This window comes from Haliaeetus albicilla, chromosome Z (assembly GCF_947461875.1).
Source record: "Haliaeetus albicilla chromosome Z, bHalAlb1.1, whole genome shotgun sequence".
Classification (NCBI taxonomy): Eukaryota; Metazoa; Chordata; class Aves; order Accipitriformes; family Accipitridae; genus Haliaeetus; species Haliaeetus albicilla.
The window spans coordinates 67,488,643-67,513,049 of record NC_091516.1 but is presented as its reverse complement, the minus strand read 5'-3'; the positions used below and the strand labels follow the sequence as shown (position 1 = coordinate 67,513,049).

Sequence of the window (24,407 nt, the reverse complement as noted above, 5' to 3'; positions counted from 1 at the left end):
GGATTGCCCTTAATGACTTCCCTTCCTTGGGGAAGAATGGAATTTTGTCTGGTTTGTTCACAGTAATTTCTGAAAGTTAAGGCGCGAAACAACGTGCAAATCTGATTTGCGCAAAACAGCAGAATTACAGCTCTGTTCATCTTTGGAAATTATTGCCTGAGTGATGCTGCACGTGTCCATATAACTGAAGACATGTTCCATGGACTTTGCAAAAATATAACATAAAAGACAGTAGGAAATAAAAATGCTCATTTCACACAGAGCTGTGTATATAACTATATTCAATCTTTATGAGCATATTCATTGTTATTTGAAGGGTTTATCTTGAAAAACATCATTTGAGGCTTTTTTTTTTTTTCTCCCCTGCTGGAAACAGACAAATGGGAAACGTTTTAGCTGTACAAGCTGTATCTCCCACTCCATTGTGGAGAGTGGCCGAAGGAACCATGAACACGTAAAACAGCTGTGCCCTATTAGCAATCTGTCAGATGGTTGCAAGCAATATATTACCAGTAGCTTTGAACAAATGCCCACACCCTCGATTCTTCACAGCAGAGTCTTGCATGCCCATTTTATGAGCAGATGTGTTATTGTAATCACACACAATGCAGCCATTCAAGAAGAAAAAAAAAACCAATCCAAACGAGAAAGATCATCTTTTTAGTTGGAGTGGACTAGAAAAATCCACTTCCATAATATAACAAAATCATTTTTACGTGGATCTAAGGAAGGATTTGAGTAGGGATGTCTCTCCAGGGTGACTTGCCCAGGCACAGTGGCAGAAGAGACACTTAATTTTGGAGATGGCCAACTGCAGTCTGGAGATCTTTGTTTTCTCCTGCTGACTGTCACTGTCTCCCTTCTGGATTTAAGCTGGAGCACAGGGAGATGAATCCCACTTTGGACCCGTTTGCACCCATGCTAGAGAGTCAGGTACAGCAGGTCACCCAAGACAGGCTCCTCAGCAGGGCCAGGCATCTGCAGCGAGGGAGGAGCTGGTCACCCCAGGCTGCCCTCCTCATTAACGGGCACTTTCAGAGAGTGATTCATACAGCCTATTTTAGATGCCTACCTTTGCATGAGAAGAATTATTGCCAAGAATTATGCCTGTGTTTGGCCAAATGATCCCCACTCCTAGTTTCCCTTTGGCCAAGGTGACATCTGATGGGTTGCAAATTTAAAAGCCATCTATAAAGTCCTGCATTTTCCAATATGATTAAATGTTTTACTCTTTAAGGATTGTGAATTGCATACTGGTTGTGGTTCAAGCTCTGATCTTGGCAATTTAGCTGTAGATTCCAGTGGAGCTCTTGCATCAAAACCCCAGCTCTCCTCCCCTAAAGTAATTCAGTGCTTGAATGCCCTTAAAGCAGCTAGAGATAGCAAAGTGCACAATAGTGTCAGTCAAATGCTCTTGTGGCATTTATGATGGAGAATGGGACTATCTTTGTTACTAATGCATATTAAAAATTGTATTTAGACTTGTTACTATGAGTTCATGATGGACAATTTCTTGTATCTGTTTTGCTTTTATGCTAACCTATAATATTTCATAACAGGAGAGGAAGAAGTGTGGGGATTACCTGTTAATTCTTAAGTGCTCACACACTGCTCATCAGTGTTACAATAACTCTTAAAAACGGTTAAGTATTCAAAACTGGGTGATTAATTAACTGCAAACTTTGTTTTGTTGATGTTTGAAGACTTTTCTTTTGCTAGTGGGACTCCTTTCTCTGGCGTATTTGTGTTTCACATGAGAGACTTATTTTCCTGTACTTTCTGACAACACAGGAAATATATTTATATAAATGCAAAAAAGCTGGTTCGGTCAATGGCATTTCAAACAAGAAAGCAGAGGCTGCACTTTGGAGCTGTACATAAGCATAATTTGAAGAGGTAACAATGAACTAAACCATATTTACACAAGTGTTTGTAATAACAGCTCACAAGCTTCACAGAATGTTTTATTCCTATTAGCTCAATTGCACAATTGGTTTGTCACCTGGTATCTTACCCAAACTATAAATCTTCCTGCTAGATAGAAAATCTAGTGCATTTTGCCATCATCCTTCACATTAAGCACACATCTCCTGCTGCTGTACTGGGGGGGGAGTAAAATCTAAGGATTCTTTAAAACATTTCATTATTTTTTAATTCTACACTACACATTAAAATTAAAATGAAAAGCTTTGCGCCTTATATTACTTCATGAGCTTTACAGAAATTGTCATAATTGTGTGTGGGGTTTTTAATGACTGCTTCTTGTAAAATACCTTTGGTAGTGCAAGATCAAAGCAAAGCAGAGATGTCTGCTACAAGATGATAATTCAGGTAAACACACTCAATGGTAAAAATGCAAATGTTGCAATGTGATTGACTTTGCTTCTATTTAATGTTTATTTTCCCTGCCAAAGCAATGACAAGTTCAAACTAATTCCAGACCTGCTATAAAATAAATCGAAAACTACTGTAAGTCAACTCGTTTCCATTTTTTTTTAACTTAACCTAGATCTCACATGGTAAAACACTGCTCAAAGGTTTCATTTAGTCAGTTTTCTATTGTGCTACAGGAACGTGAGAAAGAGCTCAAAAAAAATTAGCCCAGCTATAAATATTTCCAAAATAATACTGTCATCAATTAAAATCATACGAGAGCATACCATCCCTGTTTTCTATATGACAGCAGCTCTGACTTCTGTGTGTGCAGTGCAACTCCTAATTGTGATCCATCCTCAGAATTAAATTTTTTAAATCAGTAAAAGCCCTTGTCTGGGAATTCTTAACTTGTGAATAAAGAAACCCTGCAGAGCTGGACACAACCCTGCATGCAGGAAGGTCTTGCTATACCAGGCTTCGTGCTTGGAGGGGGTCTGGGAGGAGGGGGGGCTCCCTGGTGGCACCTGTGGCAGAAAGTGGGGGGTTCCCTGCCTCTGCAGGCTTTACGGGCTGACTTAAAGCAGTATGTGCCACGAGACACGATATCAGCCATAAAAGGGGGAGGAAGGAGCACAGGTAACACTCGCAAAATCCTGCAATGTCATTTGCCAATTTCACACCATCCTTTTTTTTTCCTGCCATGCATACAGTGCTACTGGAGAGCGTTTCCCTCCAGGATCACTCTGGAGTTATCTCAAAGGTCTTATTTTATTTCTAAGGAGAGATGGCTGAAATTTGGATCTGCATTTGGCCCAATGCTGTAAATCCCAAGCAAGCCCACTGTAGCCTGCAAGTGCCTTGGATGGGTGCAACATCTTCATGTGGCATCTTCCATGGAGCCTGCAGCAAAATAAAAAAAACAAGCAATAACAATGCTACAATTAATTACCATTAATCATGATAACCCTGTTTATTCAGACATCATGGATGACTAGTGTCATCACCAGATGAAAGCTTCCCCTGCAGAAAGCTATTTGCTATTTACTGCATTTGCCTCTCACCCCTGTTCTGTTCTCCTACTTCATAGAAATATTAATATTCCCTCCAAACCAGGATTCTCTCTGGATGAGAGCACATTAGCACAAGGAAATGTCAAATGGCCTAAATCAAGCACTTTTAGGAAACAGACATAAAATTGAGACTGTAACAGTATAAATAGAGAGGTGAAATTACACTCCGCAGAGAAAGAGAGATACCGAGAGACAGAGTTATAGACAGCTAGACTTCCATTACATGTCTATACTGAAACACACTTATTCACAATAGGAAACGCACATCTACGCACAGTATCACAAAAAACATTATACTAATTTTCATTCACAAGACCTGCAGCACTGGCAGGGACTGTCATCCTCACTTTTCCATCCAGTGCAAATCCCTCCCAGAGAGGACAGTGCATTTCAGGTCTATCAGGGAGAGCAGCCCACAGGCACGGCTTTTTGAAGAGGGGGGGCTCTCATGGGAGGCATCCCAACCATGGGGGCCAGGTCCACGTCCACGCGTGGCGTGATGCCCAGCAGGCTATACCAGCATGCATGTGCTTAGGGAAAGTACCTTTGGCAACAGCCCTCCCAGCAAGAATTAACAAAACAGAGCTGATGTGGCTGATGTTTTGTACCTCACACACAAAGGTTATTATTATTTTTTTTTTAAATTGGCCCGTTTGTTAATGTAGTGAAGAAATGCAACAAGGAAATTTGAGGAAGAAGTAAATGAAGCTGCATTTTAGCTATAAATCCCCCCCTCCCCTTCTGGCCCCTCTGGAGGCTGAGAGAGGAGGGACTGAGAGAGGAGGAGCAGCTTGGGGATAAAAAAAATATTTGGGGGATTTGCTTTTCATTTTGGCAGAATTTGATTCAAACAATCCACTTTAAAAAAACTTTAAAAAAAATAAGCATTTGTTTATGTATCTCTTTATTTGAGTTGTTTCACTGACCTGGTGCCCCGTGCAACCCTAAGAACAACTGTGTCAGAGCAAACAGGAGGATAATCGTCTGTGAGATGAAACTTTGTTAGCTGGCTTGGCTGTCAGAGAGGAGAAGGTGGAGAAGGATCGAGGGCTGAAGTGATGCCCAGGACTGTGAAACAGCAAGCGGAGGGAAGAGGATGCTAGGGGAAGATGTTGTACACTAACTGTTCCACTGGAACATCAAATGGCTTGCAGAAAAAGAGGAAGAATAGTAGCTGGCAGTGCCAGACATTAAGCATATTTTTTCAGCATATTTTCTCTTTGTTACCATCAAGTCCATTTTCAACCAGCCATCTGCTTGAATAGTTGCTGAATTATGACTCCAGTGCAATGGACTGTTTGTTGGTAAGCAAATCACACGTTTTTGGAAGAAGGTGGATTACAATGTGCAGGATTCGTATAATCATACTCTTGAAATTACAGCTTGTCTAAGTACACAGAGAAACCTAAAAATGAAAATCACGAAAAAGGTTTGGCTGTGATACAGCTCCCTGGGAAGACACTCCAGCTGGGCACAAATTGTCTGAATGGAAGGATGCCTTCCACTCCCCGAATCAGGGTGAAAACTGTTCTGGTTTAACGTATGCAATATAACCCAGCAAGGCTGGAAAATTACAGTGGTTTCTTGTGGCCTCAACATCTGTTGAGCTCAAACAGTAATTTCCTAAACAAAGTATTTCAGTGTCTGTATGAACCCCTAAATGTTGAGGCACATGTAAGAAAAGACAGAGGATTGTATTTCCTCACAAAAGACAAATACCCCTCCAAAAAAGAAAAGATGAAGTTCACTCTCACCTCAGTCAACTGCTTTTGCATCAAACTTCATGCATGTTTTTTTTTGCAGTCAAACTCAATATATGTACTTATTTTCTCTCACATAATTTTGCCGTTCTCACAGAGACTTGAATTTTTAATTTATGCTCTGAACTGAATTTTTCTTTAGGGTGTGATCTGATGGCTTTGGAAAGCCATACGGAGATGCAAGTCACCAGAGCCCCATTGCCCTTCGGTCTGGACCTGGTGGTCATATGCTGAGAGCTGTGATATCAGCCTTTAACCACCTCTGCTCTGAAGGGGAAGGAAAAAGAAGTAAAAGAAACTGGGTGCAAAAAAGCAAACAGATCTGAAAGGAGAAACGGAGAGGATCTCACAAGAGGCAGATGAAAACTGGCTGAAGCAAGCTGGAGGACAGGAAGGAATATCTCCTCTTTAACATTTACTAGCAGAAAATGTTGGATAGAATAAGTGACAGAAGGACCCTAGATATTTTCTGAAATACACAGGAGATACGATGCAGCCTCAAATACAGATTTTATCCATGTAAAAGTGGCTGGTCAGGTTTCACATAACTGACTCCACTGTGATAAGGCAGTTCCCTGCCGATGAGCATCAGTAAAATGTTTACACTGTACCTTCGCATCCTGCATTCTGGATAGGCAATATCTGCTTACAAAAAAACTATTTTAGTAGTGTTTAAGACAGTGTTAAAATATTTCATGGAGACTATTTTTTTGTCTGCCTCTGCCTGTAAAGCCAAGTTCCCTAAATAATTATCAGTCAAAATACAGAAGCCTAAAAAAAGCAATGAAACCCTCAAAAAGTACCAAACATAACTTTTCTGGATACAGATATATGCTGCCTGGAGAGGATTACTGTGGGCTTTTTAGAGGCTAGAAGCACATGATGAATCCCTTTAGGAAAACCCCTTTTATACAGACATAAAACTCCTGCTTTCATCCTCAGTTAAGGTGACAGATATTAAAATTATTATATCTTTGGATATGTGGAAAATTTGCACAGAAGAAATTCCTTCCCTGTTTTTTGGGCATGCGCAGACATCACTCACACCTGGGGGAAAGGGGGAATTTTCTCATTTTGAAGTGGTGGAGTTTTGAATTTTTTTTAACAAGTCCTGGAAGAGATGGATCTATAGTTAGCAGGAAGGTTAGGTGATCAAGGGGACACATTAAATTATTGTTTAAGGTGGTTTTTTTTTTTTAAGATATTTTACCAGTTTATCTGTTAACTCCTCTATCTCATATTAAACTGTGAAGATTGCAAGAAAGGGACTTCCCCCTCATTGAGGACTATTTGTAACTAACAGTTAAACACATACCCCAAATACGTGCTGGCTGCTGTGAATCCAGTTCCGAAATGCCCACACAGTCTGCAAAAATCAGGGCAGTGTGGCTACTCTTTTGGGGTCAGGAATGGCAAACCTCATCACGGCGATGGACAAGCAGTGCCGAGCCAGGACATAAACGTCCTGCCCATGGGCTTTATCTAGGCATCTGCTTAGCCCCACTCACTTTACAGGTGTGTGAGCACTTTCTTAAAGTTAAGCAAGTCCTCAAATACCCTTCCTGAAACAGGAAAGCTTTCCTGAGTTGGAGTCTTAACCTATTTAAAGCAGACCTTGACAGTATTGCAAAAATGTGTTTATGGGAAGATGTGCATTATGTATTTTAAATTAGCTTCTGCTTCCCCAGGCTTAACATACTCATCGGTTGCTTCTTTTTCACAGATTATCTGAAGAAGGGAGACCAAACTGCAGTCTAATGGATTAGTAACTCAATTGTTTGAATATTGATTATTTCTTATAAAAAAACCCCCACCAAACAACAAAACAGTTCTAAGGATTTATATGTTCCTTGTACTGCAGGGTGGGCAAAATAAAATGAGGAGGCAAAGTTTCCAAAAAAAAAAAAAAAAAAAAAAAGAAGTGTAAAAGCTTCTTCTCATAAGGAGTCAATGTTTTGCCTGAAGGTACCAACCAAGGCAGGAGCAAGAACTGAATCAGTCTCAGCTCCCTTCCACCCACATTCCTCCTTTGGAGTCCCATGTATGCTCCCACAGTAGCTGTCATATGCAGAAAAATTGGTGAGCTGTAGGAGGGACATAAATAATGTGTTCATCTCTCTGCTAATTCAGGGTTATTGTGTACTTTCTGGTGGTCTAGTTTTTTCTCCTTCTGGTTAGTTGCTTTTTAAAGGGGCATAAGAATTTGGGCTTTTGTATCGCCCCTTTGAAGTGGAGTAAATTCGACAGTGCAGAGTGCATAACTGAGAAAATATCTTTTTTTTTAATGGTTTCCAAGATAACAGCAAAACAAAATTCACACACACACAAAAAAAAAAAAAAAAAAAAAAAGGGCTAAACCACATTTTCTAAATTTTTTTTGTATAAAATACATCTTTGGTTCCTATAAATTTAGAATGGTACTACCATTTGCATTCATCATAACTAGGAAATTGAAAGTTGAACTCCTTTGTGACAAATTCATTGTCACTGAATTTTCTGTGTTATTTTAGATGTATGCTTATTTAAATATCCATTACTAATATTAATTAATATTACTATATTAATTTTATATTAAAAATTAGACAGAATTAAATAGAATCACAGGTACAAAGGGGAAATATCTCTTTGCACAGCTGAAAGTCTACAAAAGGGTGACACACTGCATTGGTGCAGTGACCAATGTTTTTTTAAACAAGAAAATCCTAATGAAATCTTTAACGTCCACCTAAACCAGAATGGTCCTCGGTTTGTAGGCTGAAGAAGTTCCCATCATACATACATTAAAAATTCTTCTGATAAAGTCTAAACCAACCAAACACAAAAAGCATTTATTTTCCTTTTTGTGAAAAATGATTGGTAATCTTTGTTAATGATTGGGAAATGACTGTCAACTCATTCGTAACCCATGTCAGCTGACATGATATTTATTCATAGTCTTCCATTATATTAGATATGCCAACCATTTGCATAAAAGAAACAACTGAGTTCAACTCAGCACAGGGAGTAAGCAAGACAGGGCAAATTCAGATCTGACTTACCAAGTGCGGTTATTTTGGATTGCAGCTGTTTCACTCTACTGTAAATGCACACAGCTAATTTTAATTTACTAGCACCTTATTTACCATTATGTAACTCTACCAGCTTTAATAGAAATAAGCCAACTTTACATTAGTGCAATGAGGATCAGACTTGGGACCAAATAATCAGTGTTAGATGTAGGATTTATAGATAAAATTCTCCTGAATTTCTTTTACCACAGAGGAAAAAAAGGAGCGATTTTGCCATATGGTCTCCAAACACAAATTCAATTCTAGTTCCAAACAAGCAAACTGATAAACTACATTACTCTCTTAAATAAATGTAGCCAAAAGTGGGCATTTTATCTTCAGGAGAAGGAAAGAGATAGAGAGAATAAGTTATTTCCTTTAGGAGATCAAAACATGATGTGGAAAACAAGAAAATAAACTTAAATGGTGGTGTAATCCCCGAAGAAAAGCCTTCAGTAATACTGTGCCCACAGCAGATAGCTCACAAACATGTAAATCATTTTATCTATAAATAACTGAAGATTACAAGAAACTGATTTAAATAATTTTATTCTAACTTGAACAAACAGGGTGACTGGAAAAACAGAATTACGACAGACTAGGGGTCCGGCTTGATAAAAACTCTATTAGCTGTGCTGATGTGAAAGGATTATTTTAGGAATGAGAAAGAGGAAAGGAAGAGAGGAAGAAAGGAGAGACAACTGCTGCCAGGCGATGGGGAAGCAAAGGTGGAGAGGATGGCTGTGCATTATGCCTACTCTCATAGCTTCAGCCTTGTCACATTAAAGCATCACCATATGGAAAGGGGCACATTACACACATGCTCCTCAACCCAGATTAATGCTTCGGAAGGCTTCCGAGCCTTTTTTTTGAAACGGCGCTTGCTAGTGTAGGTTTTCTGGGCATTTATATTACGCTCATTGCTATGATATCTGAGCACTTGGAGTCTGCGTTACCGTTTCTTAATTACAGTCTCAGTTGGGCACTTGGTTGTATGATGATGGGAATCCTCACCTGCAAACAGCCATGATGCTTATAGCAGACGTGCTAAGATGCATGGGGCGGCAAGCCACCAGATCGGGTGAAGGCCTTTATTTTATTTTATTTTATTTTATTTTATGTGTTTATTTGCTTATTATCATGGAGGCAGCAGTGGCCCAGGTCGTCTGCAGCCTCTCCGTCCTTGGAGCTAGTCTGAACTCAGCTGGACATGTCCCCGCACAGCCTGACCCACCTGGATCGCTCGGAGAGCAGGGCTGGACAATGTGGCCTCCACAGGTGCCTCTTGGTGTAAAATAGCATATGATTCAGTGAACAAATTTAACAGGAGTCGCGCGTGTGTGTAGCGCTCTCAGTTGGCATTCGCGTATAAAAGATGTGCAACTCACGGGGCAATGCTCCACATGAGTTTTCCCACTTTTCCTCATATGACAGCCCTAAACAGGTTAACTGCATCTCAGGCTGTGACTGGGGCAGTGGTATCAAGCCACAGATATTTTGTGCTGGGGAGTCAGGTGAAATTACCCTGTACCTAGACAAAGCTGATCACTAATTACATGTGCCAACTGTCCAGGCTCCCAAAGTCCTCCTCGCCACCAGCAACTGCTTTACTCTGCCCCAAAGTGGATTTTCCTTTGTGAACCCTTTAGCAGGACAGTTCTGGCTCTGCACTGGTAGCGTGCACAGCGGTACCCATCCTGGCACCTGCAGTGATGGCTATCGGTCACCCTGAACTGGCGTTTTTTTCTTCCAGCCACCGAGTCCCGTAATTGCAATCGTAATTCCACAACCATTTAACTTGCCTGACACACCAAGAATATGCAGTAAATCACTCTGCAGGTTTGTGCAACCTTCTGTGTCCATCAAAACCTGGAAACAAACTTCTCCTTTTTTTTTTTTTTTTTTTTTTTTTTTAGATCACAACCTAATTTGCCCACAGCAGGAGAGTTTGTGATAGACGCTGAGGGAGCAGGGAGAGCTGGGGCATCATGGCTTGGAAAAACAGAGAAGCATATGTTTATCCACAGGTCAAGAACAATGCACACAGATAAGATGTATGTGCTTTCTTATACTTTCATTTTCAACCTCGAAGACATTGTCTTTACAGTCAGGCAGGCAGAGTGGTAAGAGAAGGAGACAAAACGAGAAAGCAAGCAGAGAGATGGGTTTATGTGCTTTATAGGAACAGCGTAACTGCTCTCTGTTGATGGTGAGAGGAGATCATAGATTGGTGGTTTTTAGGCTCTAACTGGTGCCATGGGTTAATTTCAATGAACATGATTATTTTAATCTGATCGTGCTCCATTTGCAAAAGTCAACTCATAACTGTATTCTTCCGCCAGATCTTATCAGCCCTCCACTTCCCTCCACAGACATATATTTGGTGAGAAGTCACCCTTTCTGTACGCCTGCTTCCCAGCCATCTGATGCAGCAGCGCCTGAGACCTGCAAGGCCCTCGTCAAAAATGCCGTATGAAGGGACATCTGCAGACACATGGAGTGAGAAACACTGCGTGGTGAAATGCCCTTCGCTCCAGGGACAATAGATGGTGTTGTGAAGAGTTTTGCTCCTTTCTGCTCCTCATGCCAGGCCAAGAAAGGACAGAGAGATTCCACGGGGTGACCTGTCTGCATGCAGTACTGATTACCAGGATTTCCACTCTGACGATCAGAAGAGCACACTATTCCTAATTGTAAAACCATCACACCTGACTTCCTGGGATGCTTTAGAAGTAGCACTATCAATTTAAGTAGAGTGTTTCCACATAGCAAATCTGCAAGGGATGGGTACGCTCCAAGAGCAAGTGGTCTAAGCCAGTGCAGAAGGACCATGGCAAAGCTATCTTTGGCAGAAAGCGAGGGAAGTTGGCAATTAAGCATGTTATCAGGAAGTCCATTATTATCAATGCCTCAGTCTAATCCTGATTAGAATGAAAAAACCAAAAAAATAGCCTGAAGATTTCTGCAATGAGTTTCCAATTAAAAAAAAAAAGAAAGAACAGATAAGATGAGTGAAAAATGAGCCATTATTGCTCAGACAAACAAAACCTTCTCCAGGAGTACCTACCCACAGAGTGTCATTTTCAGATGATTAAGATGCAGGCATAGAAAGTCCACAGATTTTTACCAGACTCTGTGTGATGCAGTTCCCAAAACTTCTTCAGCATAGTATCTTGGCAGGGTCTTTTATTTTTTTTTTTTTTTTTAGTTATCAGTGGCTGTTGCTGGCTAAGGTGACTTTTATGCATTACTGGCAAAAAATGCCCTTGTGACATAGTGGCAAGATGCATATTAATTGACAAAGCTAAGTTCTGTAGCAATTTCTTTCTCATAGGTTTCTGATGCTTCCTCCTTTAAAAAAAAAATATGAAATGGGCCTACAAGTCTTTGGCAAAGGCCTAATTCCAGCTCCAGTATCAGCTTCAGTAAGTAAAAAGCTGAGCAGTCTGCACTACTAATTACAGTGTAAACATTTCATAAATATTCCTTCTTTTTATCCTTTGCCCTTTTCAAAAATGAAAGGTTGTAATTTACATGTACATTGGCTCCTAATTGCCTTTTCACAATACCTGCTTGTTTTATTTATTTTCTATCTTCTTTCGGGAAGAGGTGGAGCACATTAAAAGAGTGCAACATTTCTACCCTCATCTACATGTCTTCTGTAAAACAACGCTCCCCCCAAAAGCACCCCCAGCTCCCTCCCCACAGAAAGCTGCAGAGCCCCCGTCAGGATTTCCTATGCATCCACCTGTGATCTCAAGTGATTATTCTACTGAATTGCATTTTTAATTACAGAACAGTTATCTGCAAGCATATGTGTTCCTACATGGGCACACAGCTACATATCTGGTGCAAAAGCAGAATTTGTTCGCTTTTCTGTTTTATAACCGTTCTGACGCGGACATGATTGCAGGATGCGTTCGGTTTGCGGGGGTTTTGTTTGTTGTTTACTGCAAAGTATGGCTGCAGGAATGGTTATGTTTGGGCTCCATATGCAGGTTCCAGCCGTATATTCAAGCTGGACAATAAAGCAGGGAAAAAACAGCTGATACACAAAAGGGACCGTCTAGACAGTGCCCCATCAGTCTGGCTAAACTTGGTGCTGGCATTCCCAATGGGACTGTAATATAATTGTTCTGGTGTCTGCGTTCATTCCCCCTGTCAAACACCATCCCAAATAGACATCCTTTTTTCAATACAATAGGCCCAAACTGTACCATTAGATGGAAGCAGCTTTGAAACAACCACCTAATCAAGTATCTCCTAATATGCAGAAAACCTGTTCTTTAATTGCTGGAAGGAAAAAAAACCAACCCAAACACAAAACCCACACATTTTTTTTAGTCAAAATAGCATTAATTTGCCTTTCAGTCAAAATATAATTATTTTAATTAAGAATCTAAATATATTTTGGGGGCAAAATGTGAAAATAGACTTTTGTATGGGTGCAAAGCAAAGGTATTTTCTCCTATAGGTTTATTAATCTCTCAAAGAAAATTTAACAGAACTTGAGAGATGTGAAAGTGAAATGCTAGGTATGGATCATAGATTGTAATGAAGGAAAAGTCTAATGAAAAAAAGAAAAAAAAAGGATTATCAAGCAAAAAGTAAGGAAAAAATGCTGTCAGTTTACCTTCTCACAATTAAAAGAAACCAGCGGTTACTTCTTGAATATCTGTGGACCATCTATCTTATTTATTTGGAATTTTTGATTGCTCAAAAGATGTTTGACAAATATTAGAAGCACAAACTTATCCTGATTAAGACTTGTTCTATATATTTTGGAAAAAAACTGTGAAAAAATCTCATATCTGTGGAAATTTTAACAAGGAAATCAAACACAAATATGGAGCTTCAAAAAGAAAAAAAAAGGAATTAAGAACATTGGCTGTCACTGATGTCCACAGACACAATGGCAGAAGTCAAAACATGCAAATAAAATGCAAAGACATAAAATCTCTCCTTTAGGAAATTAAAATACAGAAAAATGTGTTTCTGATTTGTCCGTCTTCACAGCTGTGTGTTATCTCTCATACTGTTTTGTCCTTTTGTTTCAAGAACAAATTATTCCAAGACCTCTAGACATAAATAGAACTCAGGCACGATTTTAGAAATTTTAAAGAAACATGACTAACTTTAGTTTAGAGACTGTTGCTCTCAGTGTGCATCAGTAGCTATTTACGTGGCAGCCTCACGCCGGGCAGTGCCTGGACCGTATCCTTGCATGACCACGTTGCTCACAATGCAAACAGATAACACAGATTTCTTCCCCATCATTTACCTAGCCTGACAAACTGCGGCCCGAAGTCTGAAGTATGACAATAACCCAGATACCAGGTTGCGCTGTAAAGCAATAAAAAAATCTCCCTCCCTCCAACACCGGTGCTTCTCATTCCCCAAATTTTCTATGCAGAAACTTTGGCCCCAGCAACTTTTTGCAGGATGAGTGATGGAAAGGAGAGAGAGGAAACCCCAAGTAACAGGAGGAGAAATAAATCCCCCCCCATCTCTGCCCAGAAACGCCTTGAAGGAGCCGGCTGAGCTGCAGCTCACAACGAGGGGGGGGGGGAACAGGTGCTGCCCACCGAGACACACGAGGACTAGGAGCAAATAAATGAATATGACGACAAAAACATTAAATTAATCAAGTGTAGGTTTAATGTTGGGGTCACCGGCCCTGCTGGAGGAGGGAGTGCGATAACGAGGTGCTGTGGAGGGAGGGGGTCGGGTTTGGGGGTGCTGTGGATGCTGTTGGGGGGACAGACACACAAACACACACGCCTCCGGGGTCGCCTCCCGGGGGATGCGGAGGTTTGGGGGGGGGTAAAGGAGGGGAGGGGGCGTCGCCGGGATTCTGCAGCTGCCCCTCTCGCACTTGAATAAAGGAGAACTTTTCTTTCGGGAGGGGGCGAGGTCCGTGAATACCTTACCCAAGAAGAGATGGGGCATATTGAAAACTATATTAAATTACCCTGATTAACAATTTAGCCACGAACAGGGGAGCTTTGGGAGATCTCTATAGGCAGGGCTGGGGGCTATTCATGCCAGCAGCTAAGAGGTCGAAAGGTTTCTGAAGTTCACAGGCTCAGAGCCTTTGTTATGCTAACAGACAATCTCAAATCAGCTGCCTGCTGGAGTGTGAAATATAAATGATTCCTTGAGAACTTCCAATAAGTTGTCACTCTTGTTCTCCAAATACCAGGACAGGCTGCTAATTTCTAGCAGGGCCCTTTTCTTGCGGCATCGCGAGCCATAAATGAATGCCTTTGTAGTTCAAATAATCTTTTTTTTTTTTTTTTTAAGGAAGCTGCCCTGCCGTAATAGCCCAAATGCCTCTTGTTTTTTGACTACGGAACGAAAAGCGGGATTTCTCCGAACTTGACTTTCCCCGTGCCGGTGTTGGGTGGGAGAGATGCTCCCAAATACCCCAAGCCAGCACCCGGGGCGGGGGGGGGGGGGGACGGGGACGGTGCTTGTGTATGGGTGCGCATCACCAACGAGGGGCGATAGCCTGGGTGCTGCCGAGAGCCCAAAAAACTCGGCCCCCCGCCCCCGCGGACAAAGCCCAGGGCAAGATTTACGGCTCCAAAGCTACCCCCCCCCCCCCCCCCCGCCTTAGGTGTGATTTAGGGAGCGCCGAGGCAAAGGACAGGGACAGGGGGGAGAGTTACCTGGGGGACATCTCCGCAAAGGGGGGGGGGGGGCACAAAATTAAATACTCACACCCTTCTGCAGGACACCGGCGCTAATGCCATTAAGAGGAGAAGAATGAGTTAATTATCTTTATACGCGAGGAAATCAATCTGTTAGAGGATGTGATCTGCTCTTACCCAGGGAGGAGAAGAGACACCCCCCCCCCTCCGTGAGCCCCCGCGGTGGCCGGGGGTGCACAAGAAACTTCTTCTCATCGAGATAACAGTGATGATAAGTGGAATAAAAATGGCACGTACTTAGTTTGCTTGCACTGGAAATAAAAATATAGTCGTCGTCGCCCCCCCCCCGGCCCGGCCCGGCCCCCCCTCCCTCGGCCGAGGAAGACACACACGCACACGAGAGTTTTTTTCGGGGTTAAGTTTGGTTAAAGGAGGAGTTGCGTGTGCCACAGGCAGGTTCAGGCTTCTCTGATAAAGGCGGCGAGGAGAGATTTGCCCCGTTCCTGTACTGATACGGACTGGACGGTGCTTTATTTCGGGGGCGGGGAGGGAGGGGTGATAATTGTTTTCCTCCTAATCAGCATTTCTTTTCCCTTTTGGAAATGGATCTCGGTAATTGTTGTGTATAAAGCTTTTAGAAAAATTCTCTGAAAACATGAGAAACAAAAGTTTGGTTTATGCTGTTTGCAAGAGGAGAAATAAGGGGGGGGGGTGTCTTTCTTTTTTTTTTTTTTTTTTTTTTTTTTTTTGGTGCGTGCGCGCGTGTGAGTGGATGCATGTGTATGGGGGTTATTATCCTGAAACACCAGAGTTACGAATTATCAGTGTCCTCAGAGTTGTTAACAACACTTAGTACTTCTAACGCGCTTTGCATTTACAAAGAGCTGACGAAAAACACACTAATTAGCGTTGCTATTTTATTTTGCATTTCCAGACTTTTTTTTTTTTAAGGGCGAAAATTTTTCCATTTCCCCCACAAGTTTTCAAACAAATTAAAACCCGCTACGTTCAAGCTACTATTGAAAGTTTGATAATAAAGTGCCAATAGTGGCATAATCAATAACGTCTGTTACAGCTAATCCTGAACCGAACAGTCTGCATGTTAATGACGGTGTGGCTGACAGCATTTATTTCATTGACAAATAGCTTCACACCCTTATTCTCACCTTTTGGTGTTTGAGTTTTGAATTTCAGATTTTAGCTTTCCTTTAAAAAAAGCTATAACAAGGTAGGAATTCCACAATGCTCGTTGGTGCAATTATTAAGTTACAATAAGCAGATTTGGTTTGGGGGGGGCATTTTTTTTTGAGCCGATATCTTTAAACTATACAATACTTCAAGTACGAAGTTAGGAATTGCATTAAATATGTCTTTTGTTGAAATAAGATCGACATATTGAAATGGAATCGACGTTAACAGGGCGTTAAAGCTCTTCAGCTTTCCACAGAGTCAATGTGAACGATTAAAACAGTAAATCGGTCTTTCAATAAATATCACCAATATTAGCAGAACGAAGTTAGTTTGGGAAAGGGAGCGTCCAGGAAATTTCCTATTTTATCATTCCTGAATGGTATACCTGCACGTTAGTTTGCAGACAAATTAATCTCGTTCTGAAGAATAATATTTTGCTTACATATTTGCTTTCTGTAAATACATTTCCACAAAGAGCCATAGAATGCAAAAATTAAGTTTCATTCATATGTATGAGTAAATATAAAGGCAGATGTAGTTTCCTTGTAACCACGAGGCAGCCATTGCCTTAAGTGCCAAAGGGGAATGCAACTTTTCTATAGTATATGGAATGATGAAAATATCTTTTTGCATATTAAGTACTATCTTCGAGGCTAATAAGGGTGAAAGGCAATAAGACAGTAAAAAGAAAGACTGGGTGGAAAAGAACCAAGGAGAAAAAGTGCAATATGACACCCACAAGATGGCTGCCTTTGCATTCTTTCTCTATGATAATGGTCCAATTTCTATAAGAAAATTAATGAAAAATGTTCTTTAGCACATTAGCCTGAGGAAGTACAGTCGCTTTCTCCTAACGCATGTGCAAACAGTAATAAAACGGATTAAACACAGTTAAGCTCGTATAAATACAGCAGAACATGATATAGGTTTGTCTGGAGCAACGCCTCCTGCACATGTTAGTCGTCATACTAATATCGACAAGTTTGGGTGCGTGAGAAGGACTGTAAGGTACAGGCGAATATGTAAGATAAAAGGGATCCCTTCAATATGAAAGGCAGAATTAGAGTAAGCGTATGCAACAACTACATCGTTTTAGCAGATGAGAAATTACAACGTGAAAAATATATCTGAATATTTAAAACATCCTTAGGCTTTCTTTAGGGAGGTTTCTCAAATTCGGGTAAAAAATATATCTTTGTATGATCGTATTAACTCCTCTCCTCTTGGCCGAAATCTACAATTATTAAAAATGATGGCAATAAAATAAAGAGAACGTTCACCGTTGGAGCAGAAGCTTAATAAAAAAGACCAATCTACATTACAAAACATTAGATTCGATCCAGCGAGTTTACACAAAAATAAGGCTTCATACAAACTGTAAATAGTTTGCATTTTAGCCTATTCAGGAAAAATTGGTAGGTTACAAGGTTACTATGTGGGCTGAGACTACAGACGAAGAACAAAGCAAATGGTTCAGTTTCAATAGGAAATATAATAAAAACCCCTTTATCTAAAAGCCATCAGGGACAAGCACTCAATACAAGTTAACAAGCAGGAACTGATAAGATAACATTTATATGAGGTCAGAAGTCAAATGCCAGTCAAAGGCTTTTAACCTCTTGGGTCATAAACAGGAATAGTTAAAACACATAGATAGTTATTTATCGGATTTTAAAGGTATCTGATCATTGTGAGTGAATAACGCGATGATTTAACTAATTGGGATTTATAGAAGAGGAACTTTGTCGTCGTTAACATAAAAAGCAAAGCCTCTAGCCTGTAATTCTTTTTTTTCTTTCCTTTTTTTTTTTTTTTTTTTTAAATTCGCCTTTCTGTCTCTCGTAAATCTGTAAGACCAAAGCAGACAGGCGACCAAAACGATAAACATTGTCTTAAAACAGGCGCATATTCAGTCAATACGTGGACTGATCTGTGCGCTGCAAGGCTTGTCTGAGGATTCAATAGGCTAAATATTTACAGTCAACATACATAAAAGAACAATAACCACCCTCCCTATTGTGGTGTTAATGCCACTGGAGTTTTGTTTTGTTGCTTTTCTTCGAGTCCACTAAAGTAAAAAGAAATCTCGTTCCACAGTAAAAATGAAGGGGTTTCCCTTAATGAAAAAACAGTATCTGATATTAAAAAATTACCTCATTTTAAGTGCATAAATATTGCAGGTGGATTTAGAAGAGCTTTAATTACACTTCTAACTTAGCCGGTAACAGTAATTTCTCCTTTAAGTAGTTTTTATTTCCTCTTGCAGATTGAGTCTCCAAATTCTGTAACTTGCCTACATTTATGTCCAAACGTGCATTTTGAAGGTAATGCTAAAAAATTACCGAATAAAATACAATATCCATCGTCCAAGAGAGACACAGGGACTGATGGAAGGCCTTTCTAGGCCCACTGTTTCTTTAAACAGAGTTCACAATACACTAGGCGAACATTGTGGATTTAAAACGCTTTTAAATATTTATCAGAAGTATTTTATCACCATATTCAAATGACACCTGGAGTGCACTCACCTTTATTGACAATCTCTGTTCTGAAAGTCCATTTGCTTCACGAAAGCCCCCCAAGCAGAACAACAAGGACTAACCGTTTTCATTCAGTTAATGTTTAGTAAAAAACCAAGCAACCTTAATCAGCATGCTGATTGCATCGTCAACTAACAAATAATTTACTACTCTGAGCATTGCATTCCATTAAAAGCTCATTAAATTTTCTGTTCTCCAATGGGAGCTTTAGCTTTTGAACTGCATGCTTTTGCTCCGAATTATCACTTATTCGATTTTTTTTTTTTCATTTTTTTTCCCCAACGCATAGGTGATAATTTCAATGCCTAGATACACGAAAGCCACGGGAAAATAGTTCTCAGGTTTTGATTTCTGTTGTAAATTTAAGATCCTTGCGTGTCGGGGAGTGCAGAGGGAAACTACTTTGCCAGATTCTCACTCAAGCAGTTTAACTTTGGTTGAAACACCCTTCTTCCACGGAGGGGAATGGTGGGTGATTTAGGTGTGGGTACGCTTTGAACAAGTCCGGGGGGCGGGGAATATAACAGGCAACATTTTGTCCCCTAAGTTGGAAGTGATGGCTTAACGAAAAAGGAAAGAAAAAAATGTAAGAAACCCCAAGCTCCTTCTATTTTATTCGTGTAAACAATGAACAAAAGAGGGGGAAAAAACCCCACCAAAACCACCCTTTGGGTTACGGAGTACAAAACTTCTTGCCCGTCCTAAATATCAGGGACTGTAGTTGGGATGCTTTGGGGTGCTCATGGGGGGAGTAAAAAGCTCATCTTTCTCAGCCTTGCATACTAAGCTGCACATAATCGTTATGTTTAATAAGTAAACCGCAGGAAAATGTCAGCCCCTAAATTAACATGCATCTTTGGATTGCTAATTGTGCTCATTGCAAATTTGGGTCATTTTGCATGAGTGACTCTAATGTAGGGCTGAGATTGCCATATAGCGCAGTGGATTCCTGATTCCCTGTGCTAATCCTGAACTCGGTGATTGTGTCAGGTGCAGTTCTGTATGCTCCAGCAGCTGGTTCATCCTCATCAATGCAAATAAGGCAACTCCTACAATCAAAGCCTCGTGAGTCTAAAGCCTGATTGCTGAGGGCAGGCTAAAGCGCCGCACAGGCTCACTTTCAAATCACGCTAACTGACAAGACAACTGTAATGTCCCTCCGGTTCAAAACCAGCCTTTTGCTAAACAAAACAAACCAACAGTTAAAAAAAAATAAATACAGGGACATGCATCAGTTTGGGGGTGTACCAACTATAGTCAGTGGTAGGTGGATGAAATAATATATATATATATTTATATGCCCTCTGAACTTAAATGAAAGTCTGCAGTGGCGATAATTAACGCAATATTTGAATACGTATGAGGAAGACGGGCAGCCAGAGATTACATGCAAAGGGCGGGCCGCCTCTTTTCTCAAGGACATTTCCTCAGGACTCTTCCAAAGCCCCCGTCCATTTCCAGGGGCTCAGCGGGGAAGCCCGGGCGAAAGGTGGGCGCCTTCCCCCCCCCAGGCTCTGCCCCGCCGACGACCCCAAAGAGGAACCGGCTTTGGGGTGTCCCTCGCCCACCCACTCACCTTTTCCTGCCGGTTCTCGGGAAAACCCTAAGGAGACACCCCTACCGAAATCCCCTCTCTGCCTGCCCCCAAACTTGGGGTGTTGTCCTAGCTGCCTTTCCAGAAAGCCCCCAAACGTGAGCAAAACGTTGCCTGAAAACGATTAAGGGCGCCAGAGGGACTGTAAAAAACCAAAGGCCTCTCCAGTGGATCCTAATCAACGTACAGAATACATGCCTATATTATAAATGTAACACATACAATAATATAAATGCAAAACAAGGAAAAATTAGCCTTTGCAGCAGGAGGTTACCAACCCTCACGGACAGGGGAAAGTAGCGACCTGCGGCCCCAGCAGCACCGCCCGGGGGCTGAAAATCCGGAGCAGGCAATATTTGGTGCTGGAAAGCCCCCCCCTCACCCCACCCAGGCAGCGGGAGCTGCGCCGCATCCCTCCCACCTGCCCGCAGACCGGCATCGGGCAGGGGGACGCGGGGATGCAGGGATGCAGGGATACAGGGATGCCGGGGTACAGGGATGCGGGGATACAGGGATACAGGGATGCCGGGGTACAGGGATGCAGGGATGCCGGGGTACAGGGATGCAGGGGTACAGGGATACAGGGATGCAGGGGTACAGGGATACAGGGATGCCGGGGTACAGGGATGCAGGGATGCAGGGATGCAGGGGTACAGGGATGCAGGGATGCCGGGGTACAGGGATGCAGGGGTACAGGGATACAGGGATGCCGGGGTACAGGGATGCAGGGATGCAGGGATACAGGGATGCCGGGGTACAGGGATGCAGGGATGCAGGGATACAGGCGCCGGCAGCCCGGGCCGAAGACAGGGTTCCAAGCCGACCCCCGGAGGGGAAACGGGGAAATCAAACATCCCCTGCAAAGTTTGCCGAAAGGAAACCACCAGATTTCCTTTTCCCCTTCCCTCCGCGCCTCCCCACTCCTGCCGCCCCCCCCGTTCAGAGGGTTTGGGGCGGGGGGCAGCGCCAAAAGGTGCGACGGGTAAACCCAACCCCAAAATCCCGGATTTTCACAGCGGCTGCAGCCACACTCCCGGTCCGCGCCCCCTCGTCCCTCTCCCCCTCCCTTCCGCTAATAGGATTAACAGACATTTTCCTAAAAGCAAATCAGAATTTGCCAAATCGTGTGTGACAGTCGATTTGCTCACAATATCCACTTTCTTCCGCTACGGGGACAGCACCGTCCTCAGACAGTTTAATCCTGGCTGACATCTTTCAGGCAACCGTTTGCTTTGGCAAAGCACCTACACCCCCCTGAATTCATCACCTCTCCTTCAAGCACCCCTGAGCAGGGGGGGGGGTCCCGGCGCCTGAGGGACCCTGGTATCCTGGAGATGCAATCCGTGCACAGCATTATTGCCGTGAAATGTTCTTTTTTTTTTTTTTTGTCATTTGCTTTCTGCTCTGTCCCAGGTTCAATAACCCTTTTTTGGGCTCCCGGAGCCAGGCCGGCGGGGGGGGTCCCTGGGGCGGCCCCATGCCCATTCCCTCCCCAAGACCCTCCGACTCTTCCCCGCTGCACTAGTCTTCAGGCACCGCTGCGACTCGCACACGCTGCAAGAAGACAGCAAGCTCTGCCCATCCAGAACAGGACCGAATCCTGCAAATTAATACACCTGGAGTCCGGCTTTCGAGTCGTGTTCGCCCCCCCCCCGGCCTTAGGCTAGCGGCTGGGCTGCTGGGCTTGCCACGGGCACTGCTGGAGCCCAGAGGGCTCGGGGGAGATGCTCTGTTCCCTCCAGGTGCTGCAGCTACATCTCCATCCTCTTGCAGGGGTCTCAAAATGAAAAAACCTGTTCTACTCCGAAATTCCCTTTACTTTAGAGGTTTTGGGTTTATTTCTTCCTTTTTTCTTTTTTTTAAATTTTTCTTCTTTGCAGCAGAGAACCCCCAGAGATATCTCTTTTACACAGAAGACCATACAAACTTTCTTACTGCAGTTAACATAACAAATAAAGTTTCCTAGGTTGATCTGAGCTCTGATTTTGCTACACATTGTGAGGACAGAATGAGGACTCTGCGATTATTTAACTTCCAGTAACTATACATCCGTATCTTGATAAATATGTGCTGTTTTCTCTGTTCTTTACAGGTAAGGACATCAGATTTGAATCAAAGGTTACCTGACTTTGCAGTACCCTTCTTATAAACTAACTAGAACCTGGTGAAAATAACAGTAAAAATTGTTTAAAAAGGTAATTACTTTAAATTTTCCACAAGTCATATTCTATTCTATTCTAACGTCATTCTCGCTCCTGCTTTTTAAAGCATTTCCTTTATTTGCAACCAATGATCTTTGAAGAGTTAGGGAGAGGTACACATTACCAAAATGATACACTAACTTGTGAAACTTAAAAAATACAGAGTGAGCCACATATCCTGAGTAATTCTGAGGGAGACAATGGAGCAGTAGCTCCACAGTTAGCAGTCATAAAGAACATGACACAAAGGCTTTAACTGTGTCCAAACTGAGGAAACAACACTGCATATGCAAATAAATAATCTTTACAGCAAGGGACTCCCCAGCCAGCAGCAACCTCCTCAATCCATTTGACCAGATACGAAGGCAACTCTTCCCAAGGTAACCCAAGAGCTGTTGGGCTAACAGCTTTCCAGGACTAGTCAACTAGATTGAACATTGGATAAATTCCTCCTCTCTTAGAAAGACTAAAAACTACCTTACACTCATTTCTACAAGCCTCTTGGTGGGCTTGGTAAACTCGCTGCAGATTGAGCTAGCCTCCTGCCTTCTTCCTGACCAAAGCAGAAACAGAGACACTAAACTCTCCCTGCTTTTCTTATAATGTCAGCTAAGGATTTCTGACTTGTCCCACAGTAAGGGCCAAATACTTCTTTGTCACTGAGGGAGAAATTATGACAGAGGTTCATGCCCATTATAAACACACAAAAATACTTCAGAAGCCTGCGCCTGATCAGTGACTGTCCTTGAAAAAGTTATTTAAGTATCTACTGTTAACTGATCTATTTTAATATGGCTCAGCCTTTGCTCACACTCCTTAGAGCCACCCTGTGTAGACGAGTTTGTAGCAAATACTTACTATGTATTACTGTGTTCTTATACTCCATGAGTTATCACAGCCATTACGTTTTATGAGTCAGGATGTCCATTCAGTACAGGCTGAACAAACAAACCAGATAGGCAAATAAAAAAAGCAATGTACCTCAAAAAAAGCTAATAATGAATATATGAATATGATCTAATATTGAAATGGCTCAGTGATACATACTAACCACACAATTTCTAGGTAACAATAGCATATTCCACGCTAAGAGTCACAGTTTTGGTCAACACAGGCTGTTGAAATGACAGTGCCCAGAATGAAACGTTAGTCCTAAAGCTAAATCTAAGAAGTCAGCTGCCATGCACAGAAACTGTACCAAACTCACTTTTCCTTGTGGGTCAAGTGCAGAGGTGGATATATACCAGGGTACACACAAAAAAAGCTCAGCAAGACGCAGGTTGCAAGACAACAGAGAGAAGACAGAATGACCCCGGCTAGCAAAGAGGTGAGGAACCTCCCGGCAGAGCTGGTGTGGATAGGTGTGCAGGAGGGGATGTAAAGTTTGGTGCCAATGACTCCCTAAAAGCCCATGTACACGACACCATCTCTCAGCTAGTCACAAAAATTTCAGCCCTGTACAAGACAAGAGGGAAAAAAGAGATGTCAGAACGTAAGGTCATTTCAGGTACCTGCTGTAATGTTCAGCATTTATAATTCCATCTTTATTCTGGGTACCAACCTTGGTTTGAAAGCACAGCTATGACACCTACACATTCATATAATTATCGCACTGTTCTAGGACAGGTTCTCTGGACTCTTGAATTTACCCTATTTATACACCAACATGCCTTAGCCAAAGTTCCTACAAAAACTGGAAAATGATCATATAATTTTTAAAATGCCAGCTCTGACCATTAAGGCAATATCCAAGATACTCTGCTGGCAAACAAAGAGGAACAATACTTGCTGTGAAGGCGCAATGTGCCAAATCAAAGATATCAAATCAATTTCATTTTCCATTATTTCCTGATTTTCTGCTCTGTCATTGCACAGACAACCAGTTAGTATTTAAAGGAACATGGGAGGGTGGAGCTGGTTGTAAGGTATTTACTCAAGTAAGTACTTGGGTGTAGTAATGAGTTTGTTTTAAAAT

General features: G+C 42.0%; 1 long non-coding RNA gene across 1 annotated transcript in view; it reads right to left on the bottom strand.

Moving 5' to 3' along the window:
- Nucleotides 1-18,854, bottom strand: part of LOC138683937 (uncharacterized) — a 33,727-nt gene extending 14,873 nt beyond the window's left edge. Inside the window, exon 1 of the long non-coding RNA XR_011323434.1 lies at nt 18,626-18,854. This is a non-coding gene — a long non-coding RNA (uncharacterized lncRNA). The remainder of the gene's footprint in view (nt 1-18,625) is intronic.
- Between the last annotated feature and the right edge of the window lie 5,553 nt (nt 18,855-24,407).